A 25,736-nucleotide genomic window follows, 5' to 3' on the forward strand; every position below is an offset into this window, starting at 1 on the left:
GATTCTATGACCATCCTGATTGAAAAATAACTGGTTCCAGGGGTATTGCTGAGAGCCATGCAAATTCTTTGAAATAATGAGCTGCCTTACCCAAGCAGAAACTCCCTCTCCGACAGTCTCCCCGTCACCTCTCCTGAGTGAGCAAAATTCCTTTCCACCTCAGAATATTAGACTGCATTGATGGCTTAAACTCACCCACCCTACACCTTTAGGTATGCTACCAATCCTTCTCCATTAAGCCCATAACAGTGTAACAGAAAGGAGAGGCCAAGAACTGTGGGAAGGTCTCAACTAGCAGAGACAGGTAGCACACCCACAATTAATTATACACATTTATGCGAGGGCTGGTAAGCAAATCAATGTCATCGATGATTTATTCCCTAATTTGCTTTGAGTATGCACCTCATAAATCAATAATAGAAGACGGCATTAAAGCATTGGTGTTAACTGTCAGCAGAAGGCAGTGTACCGATTCTTTTAATTAAAAGAATGTGTGTGGTGAATATGTCCATGTGTTATATTAGATATGGTACATTTTAAAATTGCTTTTTCAACATCAAAAGAAATGCTCGGAGTTTGGAAGAGGATGAAGAACTGTAAATTCACAGTAAGCGGCAGAAGTCTCGGCGTTTCAGGGTAATGTATGGTAATTTGACATGTAGCCTCGTCCAAGAGCATTCTGGGAATGAAGATAATGTTCTCTGGTTCCAGGCCAGGAGAAATGAATCCGGAATGTGAGCCATTGCTGACACACCATCAGAAAGTCATAAAAGACAATGAGATGTGGTATCATCTCCTTTCGGGTACCAGATAAAATTGATTCTATCTTTCTTAAAGAGTTATATGTGGACTCTAAAAGTAAGTGGATATATAAAATTAAGACAATTAAGGTTAGCAATGTTTTCCCCCTCCATAAAATTCTGAAGATTAGATAACTTTTTTAGGAAATTAACAAAAATTAATATTAAAAATCAACACTCTTTGCCTGAGTGAAGAAGTCATTATAATAGAGCATGAATTTCCACTTCAGTCTTGTCTAAAAATGCCAACTGTGGATAAAATAAATGATACATGGGAGAATTGCACTTTTAAAAGAGGAAGCCTGTTACTTGTGTGTAGAGATGCCCATGTCTCAAGGAGAATTTAGCCTGCTAACCAGTCAATGTTTCTAGCCTAACAGAAATCAGGCTTCCGCGAGGGAGAAGCTGTGGGTGAGAGGCACTGTAGCTGATTGGATATGAATACAGGCTTTGAGTCAGGTAGGCATGGGTCAAAATCCTGGCCCAAGGAGATGCCAGCTGTGTGAGCTGGGGAAGAGTACCTGAATCTCGTCTTTGTTTTTGCTTCTCTAAAAAGGGCATAAGAATATCTGTAATTTACAGGATACTGGTAGAATTACCAAAGATGATGTATGCAAATTAATTACCGGAGTCCTTTGGCCCACGGTAATGCTCAATATATGGTCAAAACCAAAATAAAATACATCAAAACAAATACAAAAAAACAAACATACAAAAACCAAAGGTGGGGTTAGGGGGTACGATGTAGCAAAAATGATGTACGTTACAAAGCCACACCTGAGAGGATGAATCAGTGTTTGTGCCCGAGAGTAGAGAAATTTATTGGTGCTGTTGGGTTGGAAGAAGGGAAAAGGGGCTGGGAGAGGGAATAAAATTCCTGAATAAGGGACCTCATGGCTTTGGGGTGGTCATCTTGAGTCTCAATTCGTAGGAAGTAAAATGGAAGCTTTGGGCTGGATGTTTTGGTGGTTCCTGCCTTCCTAAAGGCTTTATAGGTCTAGGAGTGTGTTAGCTAGAGATCGCAGCATTTAGATCAAGTTTAGGTTTCTTAGATTTCTTCCCAAGATCTCATTCCTTAAATTCGGACTAAGAATGGGGCAGGAGGCGTGTGGAGACACACTGTTCCCCACGTGTTGGGATAAATGTTGAATATGGTTTCTTTGCTGCTAAAGGATTGTAGAAATGAGGGCACTAATGAATATTTAACAACTAGCTAAATTCTATGTGTGTCTGCTTGCCAGCAAGTGTACCGTGTGCTGTTGAGGATGTCAGGACGAAATAGGCAAGGCAGGAGAAAGAGCAAGGTCCTCTTAAGTAACCAGTTTGTCTCTACTCACTCCTTGTTCTACATACTCTTCTCTCTGCCTGGATGTCCTTTTTACCCTGGATCTCTCTCTTCCTGCAGAATCTCTTCTGTATTTCTTCCAGGGGCTGAAGGAAATGGCACCCTTCCCAGGAAGGCATTTATGTTTTTCTCAAACAGAGGCAGTCTCTCCCCAATGTCCCCTGCAGCACGCTGTGCTTCCCTGCTGGCATTCAATGCATTCTCTTTAGTGTTACAGCCTCTGCCTAGATGTCTCCTAGAAGGTCCAGGCTTTTTTTTTTTTTTTTTTTTTTTTAGCCAAATGCAGGGTCTGTGGCAAAGGGAGTCTTGACATCTTCCTGCAAAGTAGAATGGTTAGGAACTCTGGAGAGAGAGAATCTGGTTCAATCATACCACACAGGGTGATTTGGGCAAGTTGCTTAATTCCTCCTGCGGTTTTTCACCCATAAAGTGAAGATAATAGTATCCTAATTTGGGGCAAGATCTGACAATATTTTTATAGTACCCTGTACTTCTTTCCTTGGTGGCACATATCACAAATATAGTAAAGTCACTGATAAGGTAGTTAAAGCTTTAATACATGTCTTCTCTACTCCATTTAGGCAGGGAGGGACCACATCTGTATTATTCTCTTCTTTATTTCAAGTTTCTGGGAGTTGGTTGAATGAGTGAAGGAATTAATGATTGAATGAACATTTCTATGAATGAGTTATAGACTTGTCATGGTCTCCAACTAGAAGGTTAGTCCCTTGAGGAAAGATTACGTCTTTCTCGTCTTTATCACCCTCACAGTGCCAAACGTGGACTAAGTGCTGAGCATTAAGCAGAATTTAATTGAAGGGACAGTTCTTTGGGAGTTAGGCACACTCTGGGCATCAGCGAGAATTCTCCCGATAAATCCTCAGTGTCCTTCTGAGGTAGACCATTGTCTTCCTGCTGTTTTTGTCTCAGCTTCAGCACCTGTGAAAGCAGAGCGACTGGCCCATGATATGCAAACACTACATGACTGCAAACACTACCCCAGGCTGTCGGCTCAGAACCCAGGGCCAACCTTGTCCGGTTCCCATGACTTCATCAAACAAAATCACGAGGCGGGGTGGACCGCACCTTCCCTTTAGCTCACTGCGGTGAGCACAGAGCAGACAGCAGGACTTGGACCATCCTTGCTCATTCAGTGGAGCCGCAGCCTCAGCCACATTCTTAGTGTTTCACAAAAGATATTTGTGTTGACTTATGCTATAGGCCATCGCTTCAAGTAAACCTACCTCAGACATACTGAATCTGAAAATCTGGACTTAAAGTACATGAATTTTAAAACTGGGGTTCTTTTAAAATTTTGGATCTGCCATGTCTAAACATTTGGAAGTAAGTTGATATTTATCATATAACTGTATAAAGCATCAAACCTGAGACCTGCAAATAGTCTAAAAAAATTATATGCATATAAAGTTATAAACATGTGGCTGTAGATACATTTTCATTGAGATACGCATTCATCACCTACTCTATATCAAACATGGTACTACATGTACCCAGGACTCAAATATAATAATAAACATCAAGCAGACCCCACTCCCAATGATCTTACTGTGCTCGCTTCGGCAGCACATATACCATCAACGATCTTACTGATAAGTAGGAGAAATGATAACATAATAACAAGTCACATCAATTATAGTATCTTTGGATTCAAGTAACAGAACATGTTAATTAACACTGGCTTCAAGAATTTGGAAATGCAGCAGCAAGTCCCAACTGGGGCAGATTTGGGGGTAAGCTGAGTTCGTGGCTGACGATATCATTAAGAACCCAGATCCTTTCCATTTCTCTGCTCTGCATCTTCATCATTGCCTTCTTCCTCTGTTTAGGAAGTCGCTTAATTCCTTTGTGCCAGTTCCGGTTGTAACATCTGGACATGATGATTTCCAGTGGCAAAAACAAGGCTCTCTCTTCTGTGGTCTTCTTTATGGAAACAAGGATATCTTTCCCACAAATCTCCTCTCCCATCTCATTGTCCTGACTTAGTTCACATTCCCATCCCTACCCCAACCATTGAGACCATCATGGCAAAGATTTATTCCTGAGGCTATAAATGTGGTCCATATGGGAGACATAGATGCCAAAACATCATTAAGGCTCTGGTACCCAGCAAAAAGGGAAGATAGGTGGCAGGAGGGCAACCGATCACATCTGCTAGAGTATCTAATGTTGAGTTGGCATTTGATGGTACTCAAACCCTTTCCATATACATTATCACTTGAATATGAGTTTTGTTCAGGGACCTTCTGTATGTTTTGTTCTAGGATGTATCATAAACATAGAGAAAGTACCTGGCACATACTGAATATTCAAGATACATTTGATAAATGCACGAAATATTTACATCGTTGCACCCTCTCACTTTACAAAAGTGGAAACAGGAGTTGAGAGTGCTTATGGGGATTATCCAGTCAGTAGTGATAGAATGTCCTAAAAAGAATTTGAGCTTGTATTTGCTAGACTGTAGATCCAGTGTTTATGTGACTCACTTTGGCTTAGCTGCCTTGTTTCTCAGAGAGGTACAGGTCAAGTGTTCTGGAATTTCCAAAGACATAGGTAATAATTCTTACCAGGAAAGTCAAGAGACTTTATGTAGAGGGCATGCATAATTTCTGCATGGAGATTAACTACTTCTAAGTGGGATCAAGTCCAAAATTCTAACTTTTCACACAACAGTCACAATCATATGATCTGTATGTGAGCATAACAGAAATATTTTTATTAGTTTTCTTTTAAAATCTTTGTGACATTTGCAACTACTGCCCTTAATAGCAACCTGTTGGGTGTTTATCAGCTTCTATCTTGTTACGTCAACATTTACCTTAAGTTATAATGTGAGATTGGCTTCATTATCGGGAGTGGTGTGCCTGGGTCCTTTCCCTCACTCATATAGTCATTCAACAGCTATTTGCTGAGCACGTCATGAGCCATACACCATTTTAAATGTAGAGGACACGGCAGGGAACAACACTGGCCAAGCAGCAGCTGATACATGATGCCAGGTGCTGGTGTGAGCGATGAAGAGGAGAGAAGCAGTGGAAGGGGTAGAGGCCCAGGGTGGTTGGGGAAGAAGAGGATGCTTTTTATAAACAATAATTAGAGATGGCCTCTCAGCTAAGGTGGTATTTGAGCAAACTTGAATGAAATGAGGGAGTAAACCCAGCAGTTATCAGGATGAAGAACATTCTAGAATGACAAGCCAGGAAGCACGAAGTCCCTAGAACAAGGGAATGCTGGATGTGTTTGAGGAACAGTGAGGTCAGCGAGACCCGAAGAGAAGACATAAGCGGGTAGAATGACGGCGAGAGGTGGGGTCAGAGGTCCCCAGAGGCTTATAGCCTGATGAAGGTTTATGGCTGTTGTAGGCACAGTCTGTGGCAGGGGTGCCGGAGGAATATGCACGCCTCCACCAAATTGTGTAACCTCTCTGAGTCTCAGTTTTCTCATTTTAAAACGTGATTGTCATACCTACCTCATATTGCTATGAGGACTAAGTGAAATAACGCATGCAATTAAAACAGTGTCTAGCGTGTAGTTTGGGTCCGGTGAAAGTTCGCCATTGCTATTATCATCATTACGATTACAATTATCCACTGCTATTTATTCAAGATGATGGATATACTCGCTAGGTTAGGCTCTTTCCAAGCCAGGCTAACTATTCAAAACCGAACCGAGTCTTTCCAGAAACATGAACCATGTGCACTTGCAGAAATAGCAATGATGTCCCTTAGTGAAAGTCTGGCAGCCGCACAAGGCAGCTGAAAAGCTGACATCCCTCTATATAAATGATGCCCACCTGAGGCCGGGTGAAGAGGAAAGAAGAACAAAGCACCCTCTTTAATAGTCCTAGGATGCTACCTGGGCTTCCACACCTAATAAGCTCCTTCAGGGTGCTCTCTCTGTATCCTGAGAGCAGAATTTGTCCCTGCCTGTTCTCCAAAGAGCCAAATATGACTCATCCAGACTGCACACCTGGGCCCTGTGATTTGGGTCATGGCAGAAGGCAAAGGAGCGGGAAGTCACCGTAAAGCCTGGGATGAATGCAGGAGACTGATGTAGGAGACTCTAAGGACGCCTGATTGCAAAGCTGTCCTGTCTCCTTGCACTGTCTCCAGTAAGGAAGAAGGACACCCATTTGTCTTTCTTTAACTGGCTGCAAGGAGCTTCACGTTGAGAGTTGGAAGATGACTGTGTACCTGGAGCGACTGAGGTGTCAGGTGAAGGGAAGAGAGGATAACGCAGGCATGAAAAATACGGAACGGTCTGGGCTCTGAAAGGCTGCTGTTTGCAACATGTTGGGACAGCATGAAGGCAGAGAAAGCCATCTCATTCTATTCCCTAGTCCCCAACCCTTCATTTATAACTGAAACAAGGGAAAGCAACATATGTTATTGCTGTTGCCTGGTCAGTTTAAAAGTACATCTCTCAGGCAGTCCTCTACCATGACCTTACTATTCATTAGATCCCCATGCCAGTCCTCTGGCTGCTCCCTGGCTGGAACTCCTGCGCCTGCTACATAAAGGCTCGGCCCTCCCCTGGTTCCAAGCCAATCCAGACTTCCGAAGGTTTCCTTTTAACACATTTTAACAAAATTTCTGATACGTCCTGGAACAGGCAGGCACAGGACCAGGCAGTAGGATACAAAGGTGCAGAAAAATGAGCCTCTCCCTTCACATCTCTTACTCTCCAGACCTGCACCTTCTCCTGCCTCCCACAAATCCATACCTTCCCAGTTCAATGGGCTTCTTAATAAGCTCTGAGTTCAACCTCCATGCTATCACTCACCAGTTCTGTGACCTCGGACAGAAATGCATTATCTTATTAGACACTTTTTTCTCATCTGCAAGATTCGGGAATAAGTGCTCCCATCCTGCCCACCTCAGCATGGTTGTTTTCGATCCTTGAGACAACAGTCACAGAAAACTTGGAGATATTGAACACTGTATGAAACCCAAGCACCAAAAAGGGCTTAAAATTCCCCAGGTGACATGAATAGCAAATACGGGAGGCTTCAGGCACAATAGGATGGCCCCCAGGAGGCATTAAGATGGGTTCTAGAAGCCTGCGGGGTCCTTCTCAGCTTTATTCCAACGTGTTGATTAAGCCCACATATACGGGACTAAAAGACTCTCCAGAACCAAAGCAAGCGACCCTAAACCCCCACACAACTTCCTTCCTGTCTCTCCTCAAGTGACTTGTTTTTACTGGAAACGGGTTTCCTCTTCCTGTCTGGGAAATTCTGTTTACAAGAAACTAGCTCTATAAGGAAAGGAAAAAGGAACCTTTTTCCACCAACCAGCCTTGGAATTTCACCAGGCTATCCTTCTAAACTGGACCCGAGTAAGCCGTGACTCATCACTTGTGCTGGGGGTTCCATTCCCAGGAGGTCATGTCCTGCATGATTACCAGTAAAATGCAAGCTATTGAGATGCTTCCATGGGGGGGAAAAAATAAGAGAAAATTTTATTTTGAGAAACTCCATCCTGACCATAGTACCATATCTAAGGGCCCCTGATTCTCTCCCACCTTATCCTCACCTAGCTCTTCAGTGCTCTTCCCCCTGTGTCTGCTCATCCCGGTCAAATAAATCAGTGCTTAGCCCTTCACTTCAAGTCAACAAATTCCTGGCTGTGACCCTAGAGACAGCTCTTCAAGCTTTAGTTTCTCGACTTGTATATGGGGCTAATTATGACAGTAACAACGTTTATTGACAGAGTCCTTTGTAATTGCCACATGCCCATTTATTTTATCCTCCAAAGAAGCCTATGAGGAGAAAGCTATTACTCTCTTCATTTTACAGGTGAGGACACTGAATCACATGACAGTAAGTGATTTACCTACAAAGGGGCAGTCTGGGATTTTGTATATAGTTTATATAGTTTTATAGATTTTGTATATAGTTTCAACCAATATACTACAGACATTTATATTATTGGATGAAAACATGCGTCAAGTACCTGTTGCGTAGCAGGCCTTCAAATTATGTTAGCTCCCTCCTTTCATCTATCTTCTAAAGTAACCCCACCCCCATTTCTTCCCCTCAGGTAGCCCAGAGTGTGCCATTTGAAGGTCATTCCTAGGAGAGTTACAGTGCTCAGTTTCTGAGCAATGAGAAGTGCTGAGGTAGAATCTGCCATTTTCTAGATGATGCTGTAGGTCAAAGGCACTCAACCGTGGGCACAAGTACCATCAGCTTCTAAGAAACCGTGGTTCTTGGTGAGAAAGCAGGGTTGTTATTTCCAATGAGGAAACTCCTCACAGAGTAATAGTCCTACCCTTATGCATCATCCTCTCCTCTCTTGCTTCTCACCAAGGGAGAGGGAGAGGTCCTCCCCACAATGAGAACAAGAGAGCAAAGTGGGTGTGCACGTCTCTGGATTCTCTCTTTTCTGATCTGCCTGTGGAGAGAATATGTTCTGGTCCCTTAGCATCCTGGGGACTTAGCTTAGCATCAGTGACTGTGAGGATAAATATCTAACTCAAGGGAAGTCTTGCGTTCCTGCATTGTTTCCATATCTAAGCCAATCCGGTCCAAGTTGTATCACTAACAGAAATGTACGTTGACCTCTGTGGTTGACATTAATGTTGCATGCCAAATATTTCTTCTTCCCTTGCTGGGCACAGGCTTGGAGGACCCTTCGTTGGACCTCTTGTGATAGGCAGGATCATGTGACTAGTTGTGGCAAATATTTTGGGAGTGGAAGTGATATGAGTTGACTGTGGGATAAGAATTCAAAACTCCATGCAGACTCTTAGGTGTAAGGAGCTTACCAGTCTTCATCATAATAGTAAATAAAAAGCTCAACAAACTGAAAAATCAACAAGTTTTCTTAGACCTGTCAGAGAAACGCAATCACAGGGCAAAGTGCAACTCCAAAATTAGAGAGGCAGATGGGCAGATAGGTGCCGGAGCAGAAGCCTCCTTGAAAAAGAGTATCTGGAAAGAAAACCTTGCTAGAGGCTCAGTGTAGACAATGCTGAGAGATAAAAACTTCAGTTATAAAAGGGCCCTCGCAGTTCATGAGTTTTACCTCCAGCAACTCTCCCAGGTCCTCCCAGTGAATATGAAAGAAAAAGTTCTCCCCTCCAGCAGGAGGAGAAAAAAAGGAACTGTTTTGAATATGCTGGAGCATTCTGTTCTTCTTAACAAGGTCTGCCTTCGGGAAAAACTTTACCAGAGCCTAACCTGCTGGGCTTACACAAAAGCCTAGCCTCCCTGGAAAGAAGGGGATTCTCAGCTCCAGCCACCTCTAGCCATCTTGTCCCACCTAAAGGGGAAACACACTGAGAAGCCTGGGTGAAGTTCATGGTCCAGGGGCACAAGCTCACCAGAAGACTGAGACTTCAGTCAGGAGACTATAGAATTTCTTTCCTCTCCCCGATGCCTTACCACTATTACTAAAGGCCTGTTTATCACAGTTACCCAGTATATCATGTCCAGATTTCAATAGAAAATTACAAGGCACGCTAAAAGGCAAAACAACAAAAAAAACAAAAAAAAAACCCAGCTTGAAGAGACTGAATGAGCATCAGAACCAGAATCAAATATGGTATGGATGTTGGAATTATCAGACTAGGAATTTAAAACAATTATAATTAATACATAGGGGCTCTAATGGATAGAGCAGACAGCATGCAAGACCAGATAGGCAGTGTAAACTAAGAAATGGTCGTGCTAAGAAAGATTCAAAAAGAAATACTAGAGATCAAAAACACTAGAACAGAAATAAAGAATGCCTTTGATGGGCTTATTAGTAGACTGGACACAGCTGAGGAAAGAATCTCTGAGCTTGAGGATACGTCAACAGAAACGTCCAAAACTGAAAGCAAAGAGAAAAAAAAAAAATGCTGAAAAACTCTAAAGAGAATATCTAAGCACGGTGGGACAATCACGAAAGGAGTAACATGCATGTAATGGAAATACCAGAAAGAGATAACCTATAACAAGTAGAGGTTACAAAGTATTTTCAGGTTCTGACCAGCTTGATCACACCACATGTATCTAGCCCTTGCTTCTGTTACATCAGTGGTGGGGTGTGTGCTCATGCACACAGGCTTGGAGGTGGGTGGCAGAAAATCAATGCAAAAGTTGCCAAATTGCCATACCACCTATCATTTTGTAACCTGCTTTGTGACGCGTGCCAAATAACTTAAAATATATTATAACTTTGAATCCTCACAATTACCCTGAAAAATAAATGCAATTCCTATGCTCGTTTCAAGGAACTCGAGTTTAATGACAAGTTTCTTAAGGTCATGTAGTGGATCTGTGATGAAGCCAAGTTTGGAACACACATCCGTCTCTCTTCAAAGCCTCATGTGCTTAACCACTGTACTCTTCTGGCTTTTAATTTTTCACTTCCTGTGCTGCCTAGAAGGATGGTCAACATATGGCAGGGCCTCAATAAATGCTTTTGCATTTACTGACTCTTAACATAGATTACCGTTAAAACTATTTTTAAACTATGTGTTACGTTATCTACACTTAACTCAGTCACAATGCCTGGCACATAGTAAATGTTTAATAAATAATTTTCGTTTTAAATATGCAATATTACATTTAAATAGGATATTGTGCTATAGATTGATGATTCGTGTTTCAAGATGGGACGCATTTTGTATCCCTAATTGCAAGCATTATTTGTCTATTTTAATATAGTATGATGTTTTTATTTTATAAGGAAAGATAAGGCATAGAGGAGTGGAAAATAATATTTCCTTTGACCAATTGTTTATTCTTAACCATGGGAGTCTAATTATTCAGCCTAAGAGACACTAACTTCAGTATCATATATTTCCTCTTGGCACAAAGAGAATGTACAATAATTTTGAGGTAACAAACAGCCTTCTGAGTGTTGACAAACCCAGGGCAAGGAGAAAGGATAAGGGAGGTACATCTTGTTTTTGCTTCTCCAGTGTCCATTCAGCTTTATCCTGTCAAGAGCATTCAGATTGTTTTACAGAGAATGAACCCTGCCCGCCTTTCAATCTATGAGTTCCTAGAGGTACACTCCATCCTCTTTCACTGCCACTCCCAAGCTCCAGGAGTGGGCTTATCACCTTGACCTAACTCGCTGATCTGTCACCCGGCTTTACAGCACAGTGGTTCGTTCTGTACCTGATGTGTACCATTTCCTGTTTCATCAGAGCTAGATCAATGTGGCTGAATTCTGGATCCCTCGTTGGAAATATTGGATAAGAACAGTTTTCTTTTTTCTGGACTGGAAACTTGTAGAAATAAGTCTAGAGCTGCTGACAGCCATCTTGTCACGCCAAGAGGGAGCTGGCCCGAGAATGTCACTGATGCAGAAGAAAGCTATAATCTCTAATGATAATATTTATGCCTGTGGAACCAGACTCTCCTGAATGAAAATCTACTCAACATCATACAGGTGTCCTAACAAATTCCCTTTTATGCTCAAACCAGTTTGAGTTTTTACCATTTGCAGCCCAAAAGTCCCAAGAAGAAGGAGACCAAACAGTTACTGCATCTCACTTGCCTGCAGAGTATCATTCCCCCTAACTGTTGAAACGTCCTCAGGAAGTATGTATTAGTCTTCCCTATTCAATAAGTAGGAAAACTAAGACCTAACCCAGAGAAGATAAGGCAGGAGGCACACATGGCTACAACATAGTTGAACTTGAATTCACTGCTATTCCTTCCCAGCTTTCCACTACTGAATATAGCAGGAGCAAATGTCTGTGGTAAATTGCTCTTTCTAGTGGGGTGCGCAGAAAGCACTCAAAACAGGGGAGAGTGATTCTTGGCTTTTTTTTATTTGTCCTGGTTCATCGTACATTTCGTGTGACCCTGAGCACTTTTTTTCTCTAAGTCACAATGGGGTTTTGTTTGTTTTTGTTTTCTGGTCTATAAAACCCTGGGGTTTGGACTCAATACTCCTGATTTAAGTTCTTTCCAGCCCTAAAAATGTATAATGTCAATTCTTGACTATTTTCTTAAAATTCCTAGGTTATGTACTAGAAGAACCAGACATTGAAGCAAGCCAGTAGGCAAAGGTTCCCTCCGTAAACCTTCTTTCCTAATTTGGGCAAATGGATGAGGTATGTGTAATTAAAACTGCAAAAATAACAAGCTTCCGGCCAAATTCCCCCCTCACTTAACCATACTCTTGGGGGCTGATTTCGGGGGTGGGGGACAGCGGATGTTGAACCCGGGGTGGAATTTGGCCTGATATGTGGATTCTTATAATTTCCAAATGATGTCAGCGCCTTTATTTGAGAGACGGAGAAAGTGCTGAGTTTAGTCTATTTACCTCCATAAAGAAAAACTGGAAACCGCTGGGCTAGGGCCAGTGTCGACCAATGTTATAAAGCTAAGAGCACTTTTGGCAAAGCAAAGTCATTCGGGGAAGATCGTACCCAATTTATGTCGATTTATAGTTGTGGCCTTTCTTTTTGATTAATGGTTTGTTCTCAGATAGGAAACACCAGCCCTCTTCTGGTCAGCTGGCTCGGAGGAAATGGATCTGCTAAGACGTTTCATTATCTTTTGATCCCAGAACCACCGCGGTTATAGAAATTTCAACAGCGGCGAAGAGGGGGCAGACTTAAGCGCTCATTCAGAAGAGAGACAGCAACTTATTGAAACAAATCTGTGTAGTTAATGCAACTCAAAATACTTTCGGGTCTAATTAGCCCGATAATGGCTTTGCATGCCTGTGTCCTTTTGCCTTTGAGTTGCCCTCTATTAAGGGTTCTAGGCAGAATTCTTAGGATACTAAGATGGTACTAAGATGGTGTGTGTCCAGAGGACCCAAGAACTCCATCATTCGACCTTGATCATCCATCCCTCCCCCAGGCAGTTCCTAAGATGATTAAGCGTAGTGGGTGAGAGTAGAATCGATGGGTGAGGTAAGGGTAAGTAATTAAAGGCCGAGGTTGAAATCTTGCTTACTCCCCTGTGAGAAAATTTTTTCATTTGGAAAAAAAAAGGGATAATAACAGTACCTTCTCATAGGGTTGTTGTATGGATTCAATGAGCTGCTTTATGCAAAACACTTACTGTTTGGCACATAGTATGCACTGAATAAATGCTAGCCATTGATCCTGAAGATGCTGTATGCATAAGAAATAAGTCAAATGTATACAAGATAAAACTTCCTTTTTAGTAGGGCCAATGCCTGACATATCCCAAGTGGAACTCTGATAAGACTGAGGGCAATCTGCAACCTAGTCGAATTGCGGACAGAGGCCCTTACCTCCCAACGGCAAATTTTGGCTATTGCCACCTTCTGGCTGAGCCGTAGGATCCTGGGGACCAGAGTATGCATGACGACATCTAGGAAAGCATGTGAAGAAAACAAAAGACAGGAGAAAGTGGTCAGGCACCAAGTGATCTTGGCTCTGCTTAGTGATGACTTCACATCTAAGCAGCAGCAAGAAGCAGAAAAGAGGGTAGAAACTATGACCATTCGACACTGAAAAATATAATGATCATGTCCATTAGTAAATACAGCCTGGTCTATGTCTCTGAATCTGGCCAATCGGATAAACAACTCCTTACATAGAGGAGAGTGGGGGAGGGCAGGAAACAGAAAGGGACATGGACATCCTTCCCTCCTCCTCAACACCCCTGACTTCAATGATGCTCACAACGTGGCAGGGGAAGCATTTACATCAGACTCACCTGGGCTGTTTGCTAAAATGCCAATTCCTGGACTCTGGGTAAAAACATACTGCGATGGTTAATTTTATGTGTCAACCTGAGCAGGCCATGGGATGTCCATGTCTCTGATTAAAAATTATTTTGGGTATGTCTGTGAGGGTGTTTCTGGAAGAGATTGACATTTGGATCAGTGGATGAGTCGAACAGATGCCCTCTTCCCAACCTTGTGAGTGGGCCTCATCACCCCCTCCCCTCGCCGTGTGAGTGGGCCTCATCCAATCCCTTGGGGGCAAGGGGAAAGTCTCTTTCTCTGCCTGATTGGGACAGCTCTCTGAGATAGGACATCAATTTTCTCCCACCCTCAAGTTGGGACTTACACTTTTGGACTCAGACTAGACCTATACCAGTGGCTTCCTGGGCCTATACCAGTGGCTTCCTGGGCCTATACCAGTGGCTTCCTGGGCCTCCAGCCTGCAGATGGTAAATTGTGGGACTTCTCGGCCTCCATGATCATGTGAGTCAATTCCTCATAATCTATCTCTTTATATACATATGTGTGTGTATATCAACAAATCTCTCTCTATATCTATATCTAAAGATATATAGATATAGATATTATCGCTATCTAAAGAGATATATAGATAATATCTATATCTATATATCTATAGATATATATATATATCTATATATATATATATATAGATAGATATAGCTATAAAGAGATCTATATATAGATATAGATATATATATATCTATAGATATATAGATATAGATATTATCTATAAAGATATATAGATATATAGAGAGAGATATAGCTATAAAGAGATCTATAAGAAATAATATATATATATATTTTCTATTGTTTCTGTTTATCCGGAGAACCCTGATTATTACACATACTCAAACTAAAACTTTTTGGGGTGAGGCTCAAAAATCTGTATCTTACAAGTTTCCCAAGTGAACTGAAGTTTAAGAATTGTTTATCTAACTCACTAAGAAGTCATTAAAGAGTGGGCGTGGTATTGTAAAATGCTTTTTAAGTGTCATACTTGGGCAGGAGGGGTACTTTAATAAGAAGGAGAAGCTAAAAGGCTTGTTAGCCACTCCTTGAAGTCAAGGTGGAAACAGCGCTGGGCCTGCTGGTTCTGGTTCTGGTCTCCATCATGGGCTCAGACATGCTGGAATCAGGACACATCATGTGTTTTGCCTGCATCCCTCTTTCTTCATTTGTCAACAAAGAAAAGAAGCTCTCCCTTGCTTTCTCCATAGGGTTCTCGTGAACATCAAATGAGCTAATGTGTGAAAAAGGCTTTAAAACTTACGTAACCCAAGAAATTATTTATTCCCATGAAATGAGAAATAACCACCCTTCCCCACTTCCCCTGCAGTTATGGGGCACCAGAGGTTTGTGTTTTCCCCCTTTGTGGACTCTCCACAAAGATCATATTCACCAGATAATTGTAGATTTCATTTTATTCAACTGTGGATTCAGTCACAGGATGGGTGCCCATAACTAATGGAAAAGTACCCCACCATTTCAGGCACAAACTTTAAAAGAAAACTCTCTTCTCTCATTCATATCATTAAATAGTTACTGCATCTTAACTCTATCAACCTCTCTCTTGAGCTCCAAGCTTGGATTTCCAGCTGCACCCTGGGTATCTCCCCCAAATATGCCTCTACTCAACCCCAGGATCCCTGCATGTCCCAAACCAAACTCCAATTCCTCCTCTTGACTTCTTCATTCATACCCGTGGCTTCTACCATCCTCCCAGCACCTCCAGCTGAAGAACCCACTGTCAACCTGGACCCTTCCATATCCAACCACTCGCCCTCCGGAGAATCTCACTCACAGATTCTTTCTTCTCTAAACACACCACCCAGCTCTCACCACTTTGGCTCGGGGTCATGGTTGTACCGTAGGAAAAATATTGTAAAATAAAGTCTAGTGAGTCCACTTAGAGCTGAATCATTCTTAAATAAGTGAGCGTAACAAAAAGACAAGACATTATTTATGTTGAAGCATATGTGTTTGCTAGTTGACAAGACCCAGGAGAGAATTTTGGAAGTCTTCCCCTCTTCCATCCACGTGGAACCTCCGCTTCGGAGTACATTTAGGGAAGTCTAGCTAGAACAGAGAGCATCATATCTGCTGGGAATCCTGAGATTCTAAGTGATTTTGCTTGTTTATCTCACAGTCATTGTATGCTTCTCTGAAAATAAACTGCACTCCATGGAGATCTTCGGGGTTTTATTTTTGTCCCACATCAACACCCCGAGGATGCATGGCAGGAAGACGAGAGCAGCTGGTCCACTATGGAATTCCTGAGCCATGGTGGTGGCCCTGGCCTGCTTCCCGCTGGACTTCTGGTTGTGTAATGTGAGTAACTCCCTTACTTGAGCCATCGCTGGCCAACTTTTCCGTTGCTTGAGACCAAATGCAACATTGACTGCGAGTGAAAAGATGGAGCTGGAATTCAAGCGCAAATCTATCCAACTCCAACACCTGTTGTCTTCAACCGCTGCTCTATACTGTGGCTTATCTGAGGCAATGGCTGTGCAAACAGAGAAGAAATATGTCCTAACGTGGCCAGAGAAGGCCCGAATATCAGCTGATTCCAGATTTCCAATCTGGACAGCTACTCTGAAAGTGCCAACCATCGCTAGCCAATTCCAACCTTAGTGCAACATTATGCATTCTGGGAGCTGATTCGGTCCTGTGTCTCACGGATTGGGGCGCATCGAGACACCGAATTGGTTTTCAAAATTGCCAGGGCTATTTTTTTCCTTTGACTGTTCCCCAGGCCTTCAAACCTCCACCTCTGCCTCAAGAAATTTTAGAAAATCGGGACCTTGATAATTGAAGACACAGCCTCCATCAGTATTTGAAACAGATGGTTCTTCCACTCTGGGTGACAGAAAGGAATCTTCTTTGCCTCATGTTTTAGGAAACAAATGGCCCTCATCTAATTTGATCTTTATCTGAATCCTGCAGCCTGGTACCAAACTAGAAACATGGATAAAAATAAAAACATAAGGTGGGCAGTTTTGTACTAATCAGAACCTTGCTTGCAGGGCGTGCCTAAGGGGTCAGAATGAAAGAAAATATCACAGCAAAAAAAAAAAAAAAAGAAGGCTGGAAGGAGTTGGAGAGAGAGAGCAGCCAGCTGACTAACTGCAAAGGAATGCACCATCAGCTTTTATCAGGTTTGACATGGCATCTGTCCTCTGCAGCAGGTCCCACTCTCCAGTGTTTACATTTGTCACATCTCTTTTCCTTCCAAACAAAAGATGCTTGACAGTCTGAATGGATAATTTGTAAGGTGCCAGAGTTTCTCAGCCATCCATGCATATACATTTTTGGATGGAGAGAGAGCAAGCATAAGGCAGCAGCTACATTTTAGAAGCAATGAAGCCACAATACTCCCGGAACACACCTAGTGCAAAATAACATGTAGGGAGCCATTATCTCCATCGTGCAACACTAAATTAATGACTCTCTCACTCACTACAGAGGCCACTGTGCATCGAAGCCCAAGACTTCGAGAATGAGGCTCAAAACATTTGCAGGGAAATTAGTGATTCGGACTTTCTGCCCGGACTGATAAACTTCTTCATGTTTGAAAAATTCTCATTTTAGTTTTCGTTGTCCAAGCCCCATCTACTGAATGAAAGATCAGTTTGCATATCTCCTCTCAGATGTTCAGAGCAGTTAGGGATTTGCCTCTATTTTTGCAAAAGAACTAAGAGGGGGGTAGGTATGTAGCAGCATGAGCTTGGGGTGCAAGGCTCTCTTAAACCTTTCATTCTTGATTAGAGTTTTGGTCATAATAGCTGGGCCCGATCTAGTTTATTATCAGTTTTGCAGATAACCTCAGACTATGGATCAGCTACTTGTTTGTTTGCAATCAGACCTCCCAGAGAAACACCAAACCTTCTGAGTTCTGCCCATCAGCCTATATATTGGAGTTAATGTTCTGAGCAGACCCAAGACATGACTAAGATAGGAACCAGGCCTTTGAACGACGACAATAGAGATAGGGCGAAAAAAAGTGAATGCAGTTTTAGGTGTAAGTGCATGAGGGAATTTTTCTCGGAAACGACTCTTCAATTTGCACCAGATTCACAAAGGAATCTGAGTTCAGTGAAACGTTATAAGAGAGAATATTGCCTCGTAGGCTCTGGAGATGACCGGGCTGCTTGGGCGAGCGCAGAATCTCCATGGAGATTGTGAAATGGAGATGACGACGTGGGCTTGTTCTAAGGATTAAACAAAATAACTCATAAAAGTGTTTAGCAGGGTGCTTGAAACATAGTAGGTCCTCGATACGTTTTAGCTATTGTGAGGAATGTGGCAAAGAAGAGCAGAAGGAGGGAGCCGGGAAGCCGGGAGCCGGGAAGGAGAAGATGAAAAGAAAGCTCGGTATAGGCAACTTTCTAAGAAAGTACCACAGTTTGTGATCTCCAGGTGTCTGTCATTCTCTCCTTTAGCCTCCTTCCCTCGGGAAAAAGACCTGACTTGTAAGTACTTAATTTGCATCGAATTAACAGTAGCCTTAACATAAGATGAACTATCTCTTTTCTACATGAAAATATTAGGTTCTGTCAAAAGAGACCTAGCATGAAGAAATTCTAGTCTAATAAAACTTTGCTATAAACACCACCAGAACAAATCATTATAAACTATATTAAAATGTATTTCTTTAGTTACCAAGAGGAAAAATGAATGTCTGTAGCCATTTTTATTTGTGTCAGAATGCACTTAATAAACACCAATTTATACGTAGCAATTTTATAAATCAATTGAGTCCCATCTCTAAGATCTTATACATGAGAGTACCAGGGACAAAGAGGTAAATAAGGAATGTGGTGATTGAAACACACTCACGGGATAATACATTTGTAAATCTCGGTACAAGGTTTCCAGATGCACTCATATGTGTTGTCTCATTTGATCTTCCAAAGTTTTTGTGAGTATGTGATATCTATTATTATTATTAAATCTACTTTCGACAATTAATGCTTGGGAAAGTCCTACTTCTAATGTACAGAGAAGGCAAGAAAACTAAAAATGTTAATCAAGCCACATTCAGAGACTGCAATATGCCATCAGCCCTGCAGCCAGGCCAGGAGGACACCTGCAGAACAAAGGAAGATTTCTGCTGGGATTGCTAACAGCCCATTCTCCACACCTGTGAAGGGGAAACAGGCACCAAGAGTCATTCCCTGTGGCTAAAACCATGGGGAACCTATGGATTAAAAGCTGGGAACTGCCAGCCGGCCCTTCACTCTACAAACATACTCTTCCCCTTCCTCACTGTATGTCCTTATCAGAGGAAATGAGTAACAAAGTCTTTTAAAACTATAACTCACAGGAACTAAAGAATGACATGTAAACTGAATTCCCACTCAAGGTCCCTCTCAGTGTCCTTACTGTCTGTCTCTGTCTCTCTCTCTCTGTCTCTCACTGTTCCTCTCGCTCTCTGCTTCTGAAAAGAGAGCACACTTTGTCTGTGGAGTGTTACCCCTTTTCTAATAAACTTTCCTTTTGACTCTAACTTTGGGTGTGTATTGAATTCTTTCTACACTCTCCGCCAAAGGACCCTCTTCTTCTCTCGATGCAGGACTTGATCTTCCCTCCACTCGAGGAAATTAGCCCTGTGTCCTGCATCACTTCTACTTTATACATTTAAAACTTGGAAAGTTATTCCTAATAAATGGAAGAGCTAAGATTTAGATCCAGATCTTTTAAATCTAAATCCTATTACCTTAGGGTTCGCCAGGCTGCTTGAAGTAATTGTACACAGATGAGGTAAAATATTCACTCTCCGGCTAGAGTAATTTGTGTATCAGATAGGGGGATAGTGCTATATTGAATGTACACTTGCACACAAGGTGATATTGAGAATGCGTGTGTGCGTGTGTGCAGTGTACATATGACATATACTTATATGCACATACACATGCATATACTTTTATGTAGTACATATACACACATATGCGTGTGTTTGTGTGTGCTGTAATATACTTGGGAGTATACTTATATACATGTCTATATACAATTGGGGAAATCTTAAATCTTATAACAGTCTCACAAGCTGATGAAATGGAACAGAGATGAGTGGGATAAGACCTGTGGAAGAAGACTCAGAGAGCAAAAAAGAAAGATCAGAAGTAAGAACTGACACACGGTCTCCACTGCCAGTCAGTTCGTTTCACAGGGAGGTAAAAAATCTAGCACTCAAGTCACCATTACCTGCACACTGTGGCCGATCTCAGACACTGATCACGGCACTCTTTCCCACAGAGCTTGGATACAATCACAGCGCTCCTCAAAACAGTGCTCCAAGCAGCCTTTGCCTTCAGATCGGAGACAGCCCCGAAAAAGCCTTCCCAAGATTGCTTTAGCAAATACTCACTGACATTACTCTCAGCAGTATTTTTAACTGAACATGGGAAACCATGAGGACCTCCCACTTAGATTCATTCATTCAAGTAATCATGGAACAGTTAATATGTTCTGTCCTAAAGCTAGTTCCTCCTTTGGGTCTTAACTTAGATAGCATATCTTCAGGGACCCTATTTATAATATAGTAGCCTTCTCATTTCTTGACCTCAGCACCCTATTTGCTTCCTTCATAGCTTTTATTCATTTGGTTCTTGTGTTTTCTGTCTCCCTTACTAGACTGAAACAGAGGACATGTCTGCTGTTTCTCCCTTGTATCTCTAGCACAGGGCATGTGTTCAGTAAGTACTGATTCAGTGATTGCTTAAGCAAATAAACAGATAAATGAATTCTTTGCGGCTGACCTCAACTGGCTCAGAGTCTAGGGTGAGAAGCCCTTATGTGAATAGATAAACGACACTATCAGCACTGTCAAAAAGCTCAAACAGCACATTGAGTAAAATGCCAGGAGGAAATAAAGAGAAGGCAAATGGAAGACTTCCCAAAGAGACGATCCTTGACGGGTTGGTAGAGATTAGCAGAGCAAAGAAGCAAGAGAGGATACTTAAGTTCAAAGGCAAATTTAAAGTGATAGCACTGAGGATGAACCTGAGCCTTGAGTGACGCTGAAACAAAGGGAGGCCTCGTTGGGTGGGGATGAATGGGTGGCCAGTGAGGAGGCTGTTGGAGGCAGAGAAGCCACAACACCAAGCCATTTGCTTCTTCTGTCCCCTCCTGCCCCGCCCCCACCCCTCCTCCTCTGAGACTGCCTGGCCAGGAATCCTGTTCATTTTTACAATGAATGCGCTTCTCTTTGGTAGACAGTCTAAAGTCCAGAAATGGAATAAGATTATCTTTGTGTTTATTTTAGTCTCACTTGAAGGATCTTATCTTTAGCAAATCCACCATTATGGTTCCCCATAGCAGGACACGATAAGAAGACCGTTTTCAAAAAAAAAGGCAGTTATTTTCCCCAACCCCATTAAACTGTCACGAAGTTATTCCTTATTTACAAACGCACATTCATTGCTTACAGTCCAGAGGCCCCAAGCGAGGAGAGCCGAGATGAAATCCTGAGGTACACAAGAGTTTTGGTGTCTGGACTTGGGGGGAAAATTTTTTAAAGTTTTATGAAGAATTAGCGTTCAGACTAAACTTTATTAAATTCTGTCCCTGAATTCTTTCCCCTTCAGAAAGGACCTTCCCGCCATTCGGCCTGGAGAACAGCCCACGTCGAATGAATTCCAAATGACATGCAGTGGAGGATCTGGAATCCTCTGAGCACAGACAACAGAAGTCTCATTAAGTGTGTATAGAGGCTCACAACAAAGCTCCGCTCACTCATATCCCAAGAACTGGCGTTTGGAGAGGCTGACGGGCATGAGGCTTGGTCGGGGGTCTCAGGGGCAAATACAAAGGAGGCTGCGAGGGGAAAGCAAACACCACTCTCCCTCATGAGATTTTCCTTGGCCAGTTGCAAAGAGAAAATCACTTGGAAATGCCAATTAGCCTCACTTCTTTCTGTCCATTTTAATTCCTGTTCCCTTATCAAATCAAGATCTGTGACGGCTTAATCCCAGCTCAGACTCTGGGTCAAATGTTTAGAGGCCAAAATGGTAAAGAAAAAGGCTGAGTGAAAACGCCGCCTGGGACCCAAGTATTTAATTTACCTTGATGTAATAACTGCACTGGTAATACCTTCAAAAAGAAAGTGACATTGTGTGACAAAAACAGCAGATCCCTCGGCTTTCACCCCCTACACCCTTTTCAGGAAGCAGAAATAATTAATACTCAGTTGCAGCTGCAGCATACAGAGCAAATATTTGGGGGCTTTGGGGGGTTGGGGGTTATTTTTAACAGCAGTTTTTTCTTAAAGTATAGCAAGTTTTACACAGTGAATAGGCAAACCCACGAGCTTAGGCCAAATATATTTAGTGAAGTTTGATTTTAGCACAAGAGAACAGTCCAGAAGCTCATGTGCAGAAAGGCAGGACTATGTGGTTGAGAGCTGCTTGGGAGCAGAATGAAGCAAGAAATGATTCTTTAGCTAAATCCGTACTGAGCCCTTTGTTGACACTTAATAAATCGTACCTATTAGGATGAATCTTCAACTCTCTACCCTAAAACTTCTCCACAATTTAATGTTTTTGGAATTGCAACGTGTTTTACCATTACAATGTTCACTGACTTAGTGTAGTAGTGTTTCTTTTCTTCCTGAAAGCTATTATTAAATTGACAGCAAATCTCATAATAGGTAGCACTTGAATATCGAAGAAGTTACTATTATTATGCTATTATCCTTATTAAGTAAGATGAAGAATTCACACAGGGAGACATCATATGGAAAGAGACTCTGATTGGTGGATAAGTAATGGGCAATTAAGTGACCAGACCATGAAGGCCCCTGAGAGCAATGCTTAGGAGCCAATTTATGATCAGTATTGTTCAATGTCTCTTGAGCAATGGAGTAACATTTATAATTGTGATGTGGATGAAAGAATGAAGGAATGAGAGGCTAGGGGAAGGAAGAATAAGGGCTGTTGCACGTGTCCTGGTGAGAGTTATGAAAACCTGAGCAGGAGTGAAATTGGTGCCCAAATGGAGAGAAAGATCAAGATTTAAGGGATATTTAGAATATAGAATTGTCACAACTTGGTGACTTACTGAATGTGGATGGCCTTTCTTGGTTTCCTGACTTCTCATTTCCAACTAAGCCTCCAGGCCATGAATCTAGTACAAACTTTGGGAGCCCCGTGTCCAGCAACACACATTAAATCTATCAACCGTTCAGCCTGGGACCCCTAGAGCACAACAGGTATGCCAACACATGAGGCACTCTTGAAGACAGAGGAAAATATCTGCCCATGCAGCAGAGACAAATCTTAAGGGTATCATTGCTTATGTCACAAGGAGGAGATGCAATAGAATGATACGTAGAAAACACTGCCTCTACCCAAACCTCACTAAGGGCAAGATCACATTTGAAGTTGAAGAGGGTTCTTAGCTCTCAAGGAGTTGATTATATAGTTCTCAACCACAGTAGGAAAACTCATCACTCTCTAGGTTATCATGACTTTGAATTAAAATTAGAATTTCTTAGCCCCATATCCAACCTACCGTTTTATCTTCCATTGCTTTTTGCACCTGTACTAATAATTATTGATAACAACTACATTTACTGAGCATTTACTATGTGCCAGATATTTTGCTAAGCACTTTACATTATCTCATTTAATCCTCAGACTAATTTTATGTGATTTATTATTATTATTATCATCATTATCATTTTATAGATGAGGATGCTAAGGGTGTCAGAGATCAATTGACCTGTCTTAAATCGAAATGTTAGTAAGCGGCAGATCTGAGAATTAAATTCAACTCTAGCCTACAATATAACCAAGCAGTTCCTCTAAGACCAACCCTCTTACAGAATACAACTACAATGTCTGGAAAAAAATTAAAAACAAATATTTGAAGGCAATGCAGAGTAATTAAAGAAAAAAGATAATGGAGGGGAGGGGAGCGGACATTGAGGACAGGCTAAAATTCCAAAAGAAAGCCCAGGTCTCACCAGCTTGAAGAACCTTAGAACAGAGTTTGGGGCAATCCCAGCCACTGAAAAGTGTGGGGGACATTTCAGAGAGGAGAAATCCAGAAGGAAGGAGCCCTAACTTCAGTGCATAAGCCATGCCCAATCCTTTGGCTGAGTCCTGAACCACAAATACACGAAGCAAACTCGAAGCAGACCAGCTAAGAACCAAAGATTCAGCTGAGGTTAGAGCTGCCACCTACAGCAGGGGAAGCAGTGTTTGTAGTTGGTCCAGCCCAAGTAGGTGCCCACCAGGAAAGTAACAACAATAAAATACACTGTTTGGAAAACTGTAACTAGGTCTAAATTCTCTATAACATAGCATTCACAGCATCCAGGATACAATGCAAAATTGATCAGCTTACAAAGAAACAGGAAAATGTGATGTATAGTCAAGAGAAAAGGCAATCGATGGAGTTCATCCCGCGATGACTCAGATATTGTAATTAGTGGACAAGGTTGATAAAGCAGCTCTTTAACTTTATTTGAGAATATGAAAAAATGCACTCTAATGGATAAAAAACCAGTGAATCTCAGTACAGAAACAGAAAACATAAATAACATAACCAAATGGAAATCCTGAAACTAAAAAATAAAAAATCTGAAATTAAAAAATCCCTAGATGTGATTAGCAGTGGACAATGAATATAAAAATAATCTCAATATAAAGAACAAAGAGAAAAAAAATTCTAAAAAAGAGAGATAGAAAGAGAGAATCTTAATTTAAAGAAAAAAACTTAGAGAGAAGGAAAGAAATAATAAAGATGAAAAAAGAAATTCATGAAAATAAACAGACAAACAATAGAGAAAATTAATAGAGCCAAAAATTGACTTTTGACAAGGTTAAAAAAAGAATCTATAAATTCCTAGCAAGACTGGGGAAAAAAGAAAGAGAACAAGTATTAACATTAGAAATGTAAGTTGAACTAGCATTACAGCTCTTATAGACATACAAATAATAATAATGGAACTTGATGAGCAACATTACTGCAACCAATTTGACAAGTTAAATGAAAAACAAATTTAAAAAATACAACTTAATAAAATTGATACAAGAAAAAACAGAAAATCTACAGTCAGATTTATTGAAGAAATTAAATTCATTATCAGAGAAATTTCAGGAAACAAAATTCCAGGTCCGTGATTTCAATGATGCATTACATCAAACATTTAAGAGGGAAAAAAATCACTGATCTTTATAAACTTTTTCATAAAATCCTCAGAAAGATAGATGCAAAGTCTTTAATAAATTATTATCAAATCGAACCCAGAAATGTATAGAAAAAGGATAATACATCATGTCCAAAAGGAATTTATCCTAGAAACACAGTTTTAACTTTCAAAAAGCAACCAGTGTAATTCAATATACTAAAAGAATAAGGGAGGAAAACACCCATATGACTGTTCAATAGATTCAGAAATGCATTTGACAAAATTCAAAATCTCTTCATGATAAAAATTCTCAGCAAACTAGGAAGAGAGGGATTTTCCTCAACCTCATAAAGATATAAGAAACTGATCATTTAAATCACTTAATGGTGACATAGTAAACACTTGTCCTAGTGACATCTGCACACATAGTGGTTGGACTACAGGAGAGTAACTCTTTAGGGAGGGCCTTAGGGAATCCAAATCTTTTATAATGGGCAGGAAACCTGCCTGACCTTTACTCTGGAAGGAGACAATATCTTTATTACACCAGACAGTAAACAAGGCTACCCCTTGCTCTGGAGGAAGACACCATATTTTCCAAGACAGTTCACAATACAAACGCCATTGACGAAATAGCCTAAAGCAAACGCAGTCAGTGCCTCTGCTCATCAGATGTAGAATAAAATGGAATAAAGTACCATTTTATTCCATTTTGCAAGCAATAATATGGGCAAATCTCAAAACATCATAAGAAACTCTAC

At 41.4% G+C, this 25,736-nt stretch overlaps 1 long non-coding RNA gene across 1 annotated transcript in view; it reads right to left on the bottom strand.

The window, feature by feature from the left end:
• The window catches only part of LOC120614923 (uncharacterized), a 44,583-nt gene that overhangs the window by 11,282 nt on the left and 7,565 nt on the right, over positions 1-25,736 (bottom strand). The gene's annotated exons all lie outside the window — the stretch shown is intronic.

This window comes from Pteropus medius, unplaced genomic scaffold, assembly GCF_902729225.1.
Source record: "Pteropus medius unplaced genomic scaffold, Ma_sr-lr_union100, whole genome shotgun sequence".
Classification (NCBI taxonomy): Eukaryota; Metazoa; Chordata; class Mammalia; order Chiroptera; family Pteropodidae; genus Pteropus; species Pteropus medius.